Source organism: Mesoplodon mirus, assembly GCF_964341445.2.
Source record: "Mesoplodon mirus genome assembly, chromosome: 14".
In the NCBI taxonomy this organism is placed as follows: domain Eukaryota; kingdom Metazoa; phylum Chordata; class Mammalia; order Artiodactyla; family Ziphiidae; genus Mesoplodon; species Mesoplodon mirus.
Genome location: NC_138990.1, coordinates 79,089,163 through 79,100,801, shown reverse-complemented (window position 1 = coordinate 79,100,801; position 11,639 = coordinate 79,089,163). Strand labels below are relative to the sequence as shown.

The window sequence follows — 11,639 nt, the reverse complement described above, 5'->3', positions numbered from 1 at the left end:
ATTGGAGGCTAAGATGCACGTGGCCCCTTCCCAAACAGGGCTGGCCCTGGTCATAAATCGTCCCACAGAGAGGACTATTTACTCTAGGCAGAGGCCTGTACGTGGTGGTCGGGTGTCAGGAAGTGAGCTGGCCATCGGAATGGAGTGTGGGTGGGGTGAAGGGACGTGGTCACCGGCTTCCACTGAGTCACAGAGGGCTGAGGTGGGGAGGCTGGCGGGGCCCCGCCCTGGTGCAGCAGGAAGGACAAGGTCGGGAAGAGTCAGAGGCTGGGAGCAGGGAGGAGGTGGAGGGCTGTCTCAGGCCCCAGCAGGTCCCCGAGGGGGCTGGCAAACAGGCCTTTGATGCAAACGTTGCCCCGAGAAAACCACCCAGGATCCAGCTGGCAATCCAGAAGGCTCCTTCTGGTATGTAAATCAGGGTTGCCATGAGAACATCCAGAACCTTGCCTTTGTCTGGTTTGAAATTCAGAAGCTGCTGGCTGGGGTGTCCAATACTTATTCTGAAAAGTCAGATTTAGGGTCCTTTAGCTGTCACTCCTGCTGCCCAGGGTGAAGGTCTCAATGGTGAGGGAAATTTTCAGACATTTTAAAAATGGGAAATAAGAAAAGCTGAGGGTTAGAAGGAAGTAGAAAGGATAGAATGGGTCGGAGGGGATGAGAACAAAATATGAATGTGAAATGAGGCCAGCTATAGGGTGACATTGCTGGTTAGTCATGGTATATAATCTGAGTGTGTAGCCCCAGCTCTGCATTATAAAGGGAAAGGGATTACTGTGTGGAAGAAGTGTGCAGGGGGGCCAGTCCAACAGCTGCTGGCCTCCTGCCGAGCTCTGAGGCCAGGCTGGCTGGTCAGGGTCCCGCCTCCCTCAGCAGAAGCTCAGGCTGCCCTCGCAGGGATCCCTGAAGCAAGGGTTCACCCACACACTCTGCCCAGCTGGGCCCTAGCCTCCACGGTCACCCCCTCAGACCCCCCCGCTCTGGCCTTTCTGGCCACTGTCCCTGCTCATGCCTCCTCTCCCTCCTTCGGGGCTGACCCCGGGAATTACTCCAGCCCTCGCTGTACAGGTGCTGGGTGTTCATTCCTGGGGCTCCTTTGACCGCACAGCATGGGGACCTGGCCTGCACTGGCTTAAAGGAGAAAGTGGAGAATGTGTTGGCTCATGTAACTGCAGGGGCTGCAGAGGAGGAAACCATTTTTCTTGACCCTCTCAGGGTCCCTGGCTGGGTCTGCAAATTAAACTGAGACAGATTAACAGGAGAAAAGCGTACAGATTTATTTAATCTAAGTTTTGCATGACACGGGAGCCTTCATAAGGAAATGAAGACCCAAAGAAGCAGTTGGAGCTGAGTATTTTACACTGGGTTTGATGACGAGTGGGCAGTCATGGAGGAAGAGGACAGCTTAAGGAGTAGGAAGTAATGTAGGAAACTAGGGAACACTTAGCAAGGCCTGTTTATTAGGATGCTTCTTGGTGTCCTTTTGTCTTTGGAGATAAGGATGCTCCTTTCCTCCAGATGTAGGGAGGGCACCTCTCCCGTGAGGATTTTACGACTTTTTTCAGGGAAGAAGGGGCGGGGGTGGGGTCAGAGTAAACTTCCTGCTCTGCCATTTTCTCAAACTCCTTCAGCTTAAAATATTCAATATGCCAAGATGCCGTAGTTTGAGGTAGGGTGTCCTGAACCCCATCACAACCAATCTGAGGAAAGTTCCAAGCTAGTGCCAGCAGCCCTGGGGCGCCCTGGCCGACGAGGGACTTAAACTCCATCTGTCCATCTATCCCTGCTTGGCGCTCCCTGGTATGTTTTTCTCTTTAGGTTTGTTTCTTCCTCAAGTGGCTGCCCCGTAAGAGTAGAACATGGGCTTGCCGCTCCCTGTTGTAAGGTTCCCCTTACAATCCTGTAACCAGGAGAAGCACCTCTTCCTCTCCTGGCTGGTGGCATCCACCTGGTGGCGGGGGCAATGAAGTCTTCGAAGAGAATATGGAGGCAGATGGTGCTGGGAAGACCAGAGCAGTCTGAGCCACACAGATCATTATGGTCACATCATCTTCTCATTGTTGCAGGTGTCCATTAACCTCAAGGCCTCGACCACACCGTGAACTTCTCATAGGGGATCCTCTCCTATGCTTGTTCTGGGGTCCCCCAATAAGCAGGCTCTCAATAAATGTTTACTCACTGGTTCATTAACCCTCAAAACCAAGGAGCCTTGCCAGGACCACTAATCACTAAAACGAGACCTAGCCACAAAGTTTAGAGTGGATCCACTGCCCTCGGGAACTTTCAGGCTCTTTGGCAGTCCAAACTCATCAGGGGAAACCCAGATCTCATCTTGCTGCTGCGGCTGCCTCAAGAATAAAAGGGTCCTCTCCAGCCCGTGCTCTGCTACCCGCCCCCCAATCCCCCCCACCCCCAGCAGGGAAAGGCAGCTTTCAGGGAGGTCTCTGTGGGCCATTCCAAGGATGCGTGTTCATTTCTCTCCCACCAAAGATGCCGACCTTAAGGGCTGGGATAAAAATGGCCAGTTTTGGGCTGGTAGCAGGTGCACTGATTTTAGCAGAGAAGGTACCATAGTGTATCTCAGAAGACAGTTAAGGGTTATAATTTGTCGTTTAATGTGTCCGTTTGAGAAGTGATCATTGCCAGGCCTTTCAGCTTTGTAATCGCTCTTGTTTCCCACCCTGACATCCCAGGGTTGCCCAGCGGTGCCTCCTTGGCTCACAGCCAGCCTGTCCTCCCCACCTCCTCCGCGCTCTCTCCTGAGAGCCGGTCTGCAGATGCAAAGGAGGGCAGGTTACACACACTCCTCGGTCTGTGAGCAGTTATTGACTAATCTGTCAGTCGATAAGTACTTAGTGAGCACCTGTTGTGTGTACCAGTCATTGTGCTGGGGGCTAAGAGGGCCCCTGAGAAGTATAAAACTGGACCCACTCTCCAGGAGCTATGTCTACACAGGGAGATCCGTGAAGACAGATGATGCCAGACTGGATGGTTTTGAAGGGTCTTCAGAGCACTAATATTATGTGGTTATAGACTAGGCAATTGGGTTTGGGCTAGGCCCTGATTGGTGGATACGGTCTGGCTATCTGCTAACAGGTGAGCGGGATGGGGGGATTATATTCCAAGGACTGGGAAAGGTGAGGAAGTAGGAAAATACTAGGGGGTTGTCAGGCTTTGGCCAGAGCAGAGGTTTACTGCAATATTTGTTAGAATCAATGTGTATGTAACGTATCTCATAGGCAGAAGAGAACCAGTAAGAATTTGAGCAGATAAAAAACAAAGTTGGACTGAAGTTGAATATTCATCATAGCATTCATATCCCACTTGCCCACTGCTGCCTCTGTGATGGACACTGCTGGTTTTGCACTCAGCAACCAACCCCACTTCTTTCTTCTTTTTTTTTTTTCTTTATTTTTGGCTGCGTTGGGTCTTAGTTGCGGCATGCGTGATCTTTCATTGCGGCGCACGGGCTCTTCGTTCCAGTGAATGGGCTTTCCTCTAGTTGTGGTGTGCGGGCTCCAGAGCACGTGGGCTCAGTAGTTGCGGCACACGGCCTTAGTTGCCCCATGGCAATGTGGGATCTTAGTTCCCCAACCAGAGATTGAACCCGCGTCCCCTACATTGGAGGGCGGTTTCTTAACCACTGGCCCACTAGGGAAATCCACCCCCCAACTTCTTTCTTTCTAACAGAATGCTAATTATGTTCAAGATCTACTCATTCCCTCATGCAGCCACGTGCCTCAAGGGAAGGTGGCATGCTCCAGAGTAGGTCTGATTCGCCTATCTTGCCAACAATTGGTTCTAGAATGAGCATGTGGCTGAGTCCTGGCCAATGAGAGGTGGAGGAAAGTCCACTAGGGGACCTCTGAGAAAAATATCCTTGTTTCTAAGAGAAACTCCTAAGAAGAGATGGTCTTTCTTTTTACTCTGGACATTGTCATGTGTGGAGGTGGCCATTTTGCCTCTAGTCTGAGGATGAAGCCAACAATGAAGGTAGCAGGGCAGAGAGATGGAAAGAACCTGATCCTTTGATTACATCGTTGAACCACTGAATCAACCACCCTGAATCCTGCCCTTCCTGTTATGTTACTTAGTACATTTCCACATTAAGTTAGTTTGAGTCAGGTTTTTGTTACCTGCAGCCTGAAGCATTCTCACTTCCTCCTCTCGGCTCTTGAAATCCTTTTTCCCCATTTAGCCCACTCTCCACTCTAATCAGGAACTCTAGTCTCATGACCCTTCCAGCTTTTCCAGTTCTATCTACTCTTCCCCTTCATTACTGTCTTTCGTGTCATCCCAGAATCCTTGCATAATAGTTCACCTTCACTCTTCTCTTGCCAGCTCCCTCCAGACCTCCCTCTTCACCAGCTCCTGCATACTTACCCACTAAGTCCCCAGGCACAGGTCAATCCATCTCCATCACTGCTGCTGCCCCACCCCTGAGCTAGGGTAACAAAGTGTCGTCCAGCTTTGCCTGAGACTGAGGGGCTTCCTGGGGTTCTAGACTTTAAGTGCTGAAACTAGAATTATCCTGGATAAATGGATGGTGGGTGGCCCTAACAGTGACTGGTGAGGCCATTGGGGAAACTACCCAACAATGATCAGTGGCCATTCCCAATGCATGGTCTCCAAGCTCCACCTTGGCTTAGCCCTGCTTGGGAGTCCTATTACACAGTCTGGCTAGGCTGACACCATCCACCCCTTTCATTGCAGTGCTTGTTTCAAATCTTCACTGTGGCTCTCAACCTGCCTACCCAGCTCCCACCGTACTCCCTTGGCAGCTGACTTCCAATTTCACAGAGAAAAGAGAGACTATTGCCCATAAAGCCCCTCATCTTCCTGCATTCTTGCTCAGAATGCATCTTCTTTCCTGCTTCTAGAGGAAGACTTTCTCCATCCCAGTGCATTCATCAGAGATCCAGAGGCCGCCCCTACTTTCCTCTGCACCCACCTCTAGCTATCACACTCTCTCCCTCCCTCGATGACAATACAAGTCTCACTTGCTATCTGTTCCTAATTCTCCCTTCAACCTGGATTCTGCTCCACCACTGCTTTTGCCAGACTCTCCAAGGACCCACTACTGGACCTCGTCTCAAGCCACAGCTGGCTGCCCAGTGTGCCCCTATCGACCACCCCCTCCTTGAAGACTGGCCTCCTCTTTGGCCTCATCTCCTCCTACTTCTCTGGCTGTTCCTGCTCAGTCTCTGTCTAGGGCTTCTCTTTCTCTGTCTGCACTGTAAATGCTGGTGTTTCCTGCTCTCCTTCTCAACTGTATACACTTCTTTTGGATCATTCCATCTATAACCATGGTTTCAACTATTATCAAATTCCCACAACTCCTCAATCTGTAGCTCAGGCCAAGATCTTTCTTCTATGTTTTGATCTGCATGTGTTGTGAAACCATCAGTGTGATCATTAAGGGCCATGGTTTTAGAGTCAGACAGATCCAGGTTTGAGTCCTGGCTCTACCACTTATTAGCTGTGTGACTTGGGTCAGGTATCTTAAGCTCTCTGTGCTTCATTTTCCTCAAATGTAAGCCAGAGATCATAATGTACTTACCTTATGGAGCTGCTGAGAAGATTAAATGAGATTATGTAGAATGCTTAGTATAATGTCTGGCTCATAGAAACAAGCAACACAGTTATTTTTATAGCATTTAGTTGCCTAGCACTCATCTTTCCCCCCAACCAAGCTTTTATTTCCTGAACGGTGAGGCACTAAGCAATTAAAATCATTTAATCATTAAAAACAAAAAATAAAACCCCCATAAAGTAGGTGTTGTATCCTCTCTCTTTGTCTCTGAGGCTCAGAGACAAAACATCTTATGCAAGGTCACAGCCTGGGAGTGGCCAAGAGGGGCTTTGAATGGACTCGTGCCAAAGTCCTCCTCAGCCACTACAGTTAACCCATCTCTCAACATATTCACATCAAAATTCATTCCCTTTTCCGTGCCCCACACTTGCTTGCCCTTCTGCTTAGAATCCCATTTTGCAAGAAGGCTGGCAACATTTACCTTGTCAGCAAAAATCAACCCCCCAGGGGCAAGAAGCCCCTACTCCATCCACCCGCCAGGAGGCCGCATCCTCTTGTCTCCACCCACCCACTGCCCTTGCCCTCCTGCAGCCAATGGGGTTATTGCTGCAGCCGCTGCTGGGGTCAGCACCTATCTGGATACTCAAAAATAACGGTTAAGGACCCCTGGCTGACACTAGCCTTGGCCCCAAATCCACCCCTTGCTCCACTGGTAGGGTGACGCTGCTAACACCTAACTATGTTCACTTCATTCTCCTAAAGGTCCCCGATGCCCCCTCCCTGTTTGGTTTCCCCGGGACAAAGTGTTAGGAAGATTCATGCAAAAGAGCCGTCCTGTGTGAAAGGTTTGGGGGGCCGCTTGGAGGAAAGGGAATTGCCAAGGTCTGAGCCTCTGAATCTGTGGGGCTTCCTTGGTGGCGCAGTGGTTGAGAGTCCGTCTGCCGATACAGGGGACACGGGTTCGGGCCCCGGTCCGGGAGGGTCCCACATGCCACGGAGCGGCTGGGCCCGTGAGCCATGGCCGCTGAGCCTGCGCGTCCGGAGCCTGTTCTCTGCAACGGGAGAGGCCCGCGTACCGCAAAAAAAAAAAAAAAAAAAAGAACCCAATAGTTGCATCCGGGTCTAATTTAACTGCCTCCCGGCCCTCCACTAGCTGTCCCCATGCCCCCAGGAGGGGTCAGTAGCGAGCAAAAGGTGTTGCCATGTTGCCATAGGATGGGGCTGGTGACCTTGCTTCTTGGCTTCTTATCCAGTTCCCTGGGCAGAAGTCCGAAGAAAACACTCCGGCCACACAATTGGTCTTTCATTAGCATCTTTTCTGGCGGGGAGAATTTAGGACTGAAGCAACTGGAAACTAGATTCTTCGCCGCCCCCCCAAGCCCCACCCCTGTTTGGCTTCTCCGACTCCCGCTCCTGGGGCCCGGAGGCTCCGTGCTAGGGGGAACCGGGTGCGAATTTGGTTTCCCGGGTGCCTTCTACCGCCGGCCAAGCCGCCAGTCTGCCCAGCCCATGGTCCCAGGCCCACGGGAGAGTAGTCATGTTAATTGCTCCCGGGGCCTCCAGCACCCCCCTCGCCCCGCCCCCAGGGTGACTCCCGCTTTTTCCTGTGCAGCGGAGGGGCCTGCTGGGCGCGCCCCTTAAGTGGCACTTGTCCTGGTCGTTCCTGGGGTGGTGCGTGGCTCCCCAGGGTGTGAAGCCAGAGCCAGGCCCAACAGCCTGTCTGAGGATTCTTTAGATGTCTCCCAGTGCCTGCACCACGTTTGGAGTTGTTTCGCAGGCCCGCTGCTGGAGGAAGACACCCAATCTGTACTGGAAAGAGAGATGGTCCAAAGAGCTGGCTTGCTCTCCAGCTACTCACTTCCTGGAAAACCACGTAAAAAGAGGAAAGAGATCTTCTCAGTCAATCAAAAAGACAGTACTGATCAGGGACCCAAACTGTTAGAGTGGTGGTGGGAGAGTGTGGGTAAGAATACCAAACAAAGGAAGAAGCCTACGGATAGTATCTTACTTACCGGGTAACCCCAGGGCAGTGACTGCCATGGTGGGCGGCACAAATCAATCAACCTGGGCTAGTTTAAGGTTTATGAACATCAGTTTCTTATTCCCTGGAATTCTAGAACTTTACAGCTATAGAAACCTTAGGGAACACCCATAATCACTGGCCCTCGTTTTAAGGCAGAGAACTAGAGATTTAGGTGACTTGAGTAAGGCCATGCTGTTCCTGCTGTTAGTTAATGATGAGTCACACCTGGAACCTAAGTCCTTAACTCTCCTTACACCTATTGTCAAATGAGCTTCTGCTCCCAGCCTCACCTGCCAGGTGGGGAAGCCATGAGTATGGTGTAAGCTCAAAGGAGCTGGTGTTAGGAAAGCATTCACTAAGCGAAGGGGGTCTCCCTTAGGTTATGTAGAAACTTTATGTAGAAACAATTTTGTGTTTCAGCGGAAAACTAAATCATCTATATGTATCATGCACACCCTCGAAAGTTATGAGATTCAAGCTCCGTCCATTGTCTTTAAGCTATTTTTCAACTCTGTAAATTGTGTGTAATTGATAGATATGTATATTGTATCTTATCTGGTAGAGATTTGACTTCTTCGACTTGTTCCCACCCCCACTGCATTTGCAGGAAAAAAAAACACTTCTGTCTTCATTTGCAATTCATCTCAACATTAGAACTCCCTGTAAATTTGTGCTGTTTCTACTTTTCCTTTGAACCAGTTATGAAACTGAGCAGGCCCTTGTGGGGCTCCCGGGCACAGAGCCTTTCTGTGTCCCGCTTCTCTTGATTGTAGGGAATAGGCCTCAGTCTCCAAGATCTTCCCTGAGTTCCAAAGGGTAGGTTCAAACAGTTGCTAAACAGAGAAGGGAGGGGATGCTGAGACAAGGGAGGAGTAGTCAAGAAACAATAGTGCAGCCTTGGGGCAGGGTCCAGGTTCTGCCTTAAGGGATACACATAACAGTATCTTTGCACTCTTCCAGAACTAAAACCCCCAACAAATGGAAGATGTTAACTACTTGATGAAGCATTCTTCATTCCAGAGAGAAGGTAACCTTGAGAACCACAGAAGCTCATCAGGAGACCACCTGAGGCCAGATTAAAGGAATGCAGGCCCTGAACACACCCTGATCCTTATCAGCAACCTGCCCTTGAACCATTGCTATAAGACTCCTCACCAAGTCCCCCTGGGACACACAGTTTTGAAGACATTAGCCTGCTGTGTCCCCTTTTGCCCGGCAAAGCAATAAAGCTATTCTTTTCTACTTCACCCAAAACTGTATCCAAGATTCAATTTGGCACTGGTGCACAGAGGCTGAGTTTAGGCATCAGTCATAACATCTATCTGCCTGTTTCCATCATATCATTTGAGCAAAGTAAACTCTTTAACGTGTGTTCATTTTTTATATTTTTATGGAAATCATGATTTTACCTTATAACAAAGTCGTACCTTGTCCCATTGTGTGGGGTGATGAGTAGCAGCTGATGAGTCTGTTTCTGTGTCCAAATGAATCCAAGCAGAACTACTCTTCTCTGGGTTTACAAGGGGGGCAGTGTGTCCAGGGATGGCAGCTAGGGTGGTTGACCTGGGCCCTGCATCCCCACTCACTGATTGGAAAGTTATTCAGGAAAACTGGACATGGTTTAGGGTGGCTCTGACCTTCAAGGAAGGGAAGGGGGGTCTCTGTCAAGGGCTGCCCTGCAGATGAACTCTGCACTCTCTTTTTCTGCCATTAAACAGCTACTTGAGTAGACATCACTTCATTTTTTCTTTCTTTACTGGTATTCATTAGATATTTTTAAATGTCTAATTGTGAGAACTTGTTCTAAGAAGCCTGAATTTTCATGCTGAGGCATGAAATTAGTGTCCAGTAACTCAAAGCCTGTCTGCTTCACTACTTAATTTAGAGATATGCTGGTTGGTGCAAGGCTTCTAGTGCCAAAAGACATCATTTCTGAAGCCTCTTAGCCAAGCACAATGAAAAATATAACCATAAATACTCATTCCAATGACTCCCCAGGCCATAGTCACAAAGCTTTTACACCACATTTACTCAGGGCTCCCCAGCCAAAATCATCTCACTCATTCTTCTCTAGGGTCCTTGGAAATGTCTGCGTCCTCCCACCATCTGCCTTACTGTGTACCCACTTCCTTGCAGGCCATGTATCTAGGTGCCAGGTTTAAGCTGTGGGCCTTGATTTCCTGCAGTCGTAAGCCTCTGGCTCCCTGGCTTTCCACAAAGTGATGTTCTAGCCAGAGGCCCTGGGGGCTGAAGCCTTGGAATTTTGGCTTTTACTATAGGTGTTCCTTGCCACTGGGGTTCAGATGTCTAGGCAGAGCTGATGAGTCTCTGGCAGTGGCCTGAAGAATGGATTTGCAAAGCTGATTTGCATGGTCTTAGAAGAATAGAGGGAGGCAGGTGGGAGTTCACAAATTATAATTCTCCTCTCCCCCTTCACTCAGTCCACAGAGGCTAGTCCTGCTGCCAAAGGTCAGGCATGGACCACTCACCAGCCAGTCCCTACCAGGATATGCTGTGAGGCCCCTACTTGTGTTTCTTGAAGCTGGCTACAATATTAGAGCTAACTGGGAAACTTCAGAAATACTGATGCCCAATCCCTGCCCCAGACAACTTAAATCTAGAGTTTTTGTTGGCCGTTGGTATTTTTTAATTGAGATATAATTTAGATATAACAAAGCACATGAATTGTAAATATACAGCTTGACGAATTTTTGCACCTGGGTAACTCCCACTGAGATCAGTATTCAAGATGTGGAAAGCTTCCAGTCCCTCTGAATTCTCCTTTCCAGCTTCTATCTATCTATCTATCTATCTATCTATCTATCCATCTATCTTTCCATCTATCTATCTATCTGTCTATCTCAAGGCCCATCAGATCAGAAGCAGGGGCAACCAGCTCTTTTGAACTTTTCTAGTCCTCCCAACTGCTGGACTAGGAGAGGAAAAAAAATCGTCCTTCCCTCTATCCATCTTAGGTTCATTGGCTGGGGCTCTGTAAATTAGACTGAAAATGACAGAAAAACAAGAGAAAAACCAAAAAGTTTATTAACATGTGCATTGCACATACACTTGGAGCACACAGTGATGACAAAAGAACAAAAGATAAAACTTTAGAGAAGTCACAAGGCAAAGGAAAAGGACTTTGAGGCAAAGGGCAAATAGTGGGAAGGCAAATATATGGGGAAACTACTGGAAGATAAGGACTAGTATTAGCAAGGTTTGTTTTGGAGATTCCTCTGGTGCTCAAGGTTGATAAGGGTTTAGAGTTGTCTCCAGTGATTAACTTCTGACCTTCCCGGAAGGGAGGGGAGGGGACATCTTTACCAATTTATATCCTATTTTTTTAGGCAAATAGGGGGAGGGCAGAGAGCTTTTCTTGTATCTGCTTCATCTCAATTGCCTTTAGCTCAAAATAATTCTTATGCCAAAATGGCATATTTTGGGGTGGCATAGTGTGCAACCCTTCACAGGAAACTCATGTCAAGCACTCTGGGTGCACCTCTTGGGTCCCCTCACTTGGCTTGAAGGAGAGAGAAATGCCCAAAACTCCAAGACAACTTTCTCCCTAGTATTTTCACTACTAACATTTAGAACAAGTTGCTTGAAGATGAGTGCCTGATGGGATCAGAAGGACAGAACTTAGCAGGTTTTCTGTTTGTTTGTTTGTTTGTTTGTTTGTTTGTTTGTTTTTAGGGTTTCGGGCCTTGGTTGTTTTTGTTTTTCAATTTAAAAGCCCTGCCTAGAAGGTCCAGTACCTTTCTTTGAAAAGAGTCAGCCACTTTTTAACTATGGGGGCTTCAGCTGTGCTTAACAGAAGTAAAGTCCCAGGCTTCCCTGGTGATGCAGTGGTTGGGAGTCTGCCTACCGATGCAGGGGACACGGGTTCGTGCCCCGGTCCGGAAGGATCCCACATGCCGTGCAGCGGCTGGGCCCGTGAGCCATGGCCACTGAGCCTGTGCGTCCGGAGCCTGTGCTCCGCAGCGGGAGAGGCCACAGCAGTGAGAGGCCCGTGTACCGCAAAAAAAAAAAAAAAAAAAAGAAGTAAAGTCCCATATGGCCTCCCTCATACTATTATGTGTGTGTGTG

The 11,639-nt window shown here is 49.0% G+C and overlaps 1 long non-coding RNA gene across 1 annotated transcript; it reads left to right on the top strand.

The window, feature by feature from the left end:
- The first annotated feature begins 274 nt into the window (after positions 1 to 274).
- LOC309815373 lies at positions 275 to 8,798 on the top strand. The gene is made up of 3 exons (XR_014295851.1): positions 275 to 405; positions 7,308 to 7,445; positions 8,514 to 8,798. It is a non-coding gene; the product is annotated as an uncharacterized lncRNA (long non-coding RNA).
- Positions 8,799 to 11,639: the final 2,841 nt, after the last annotated feature.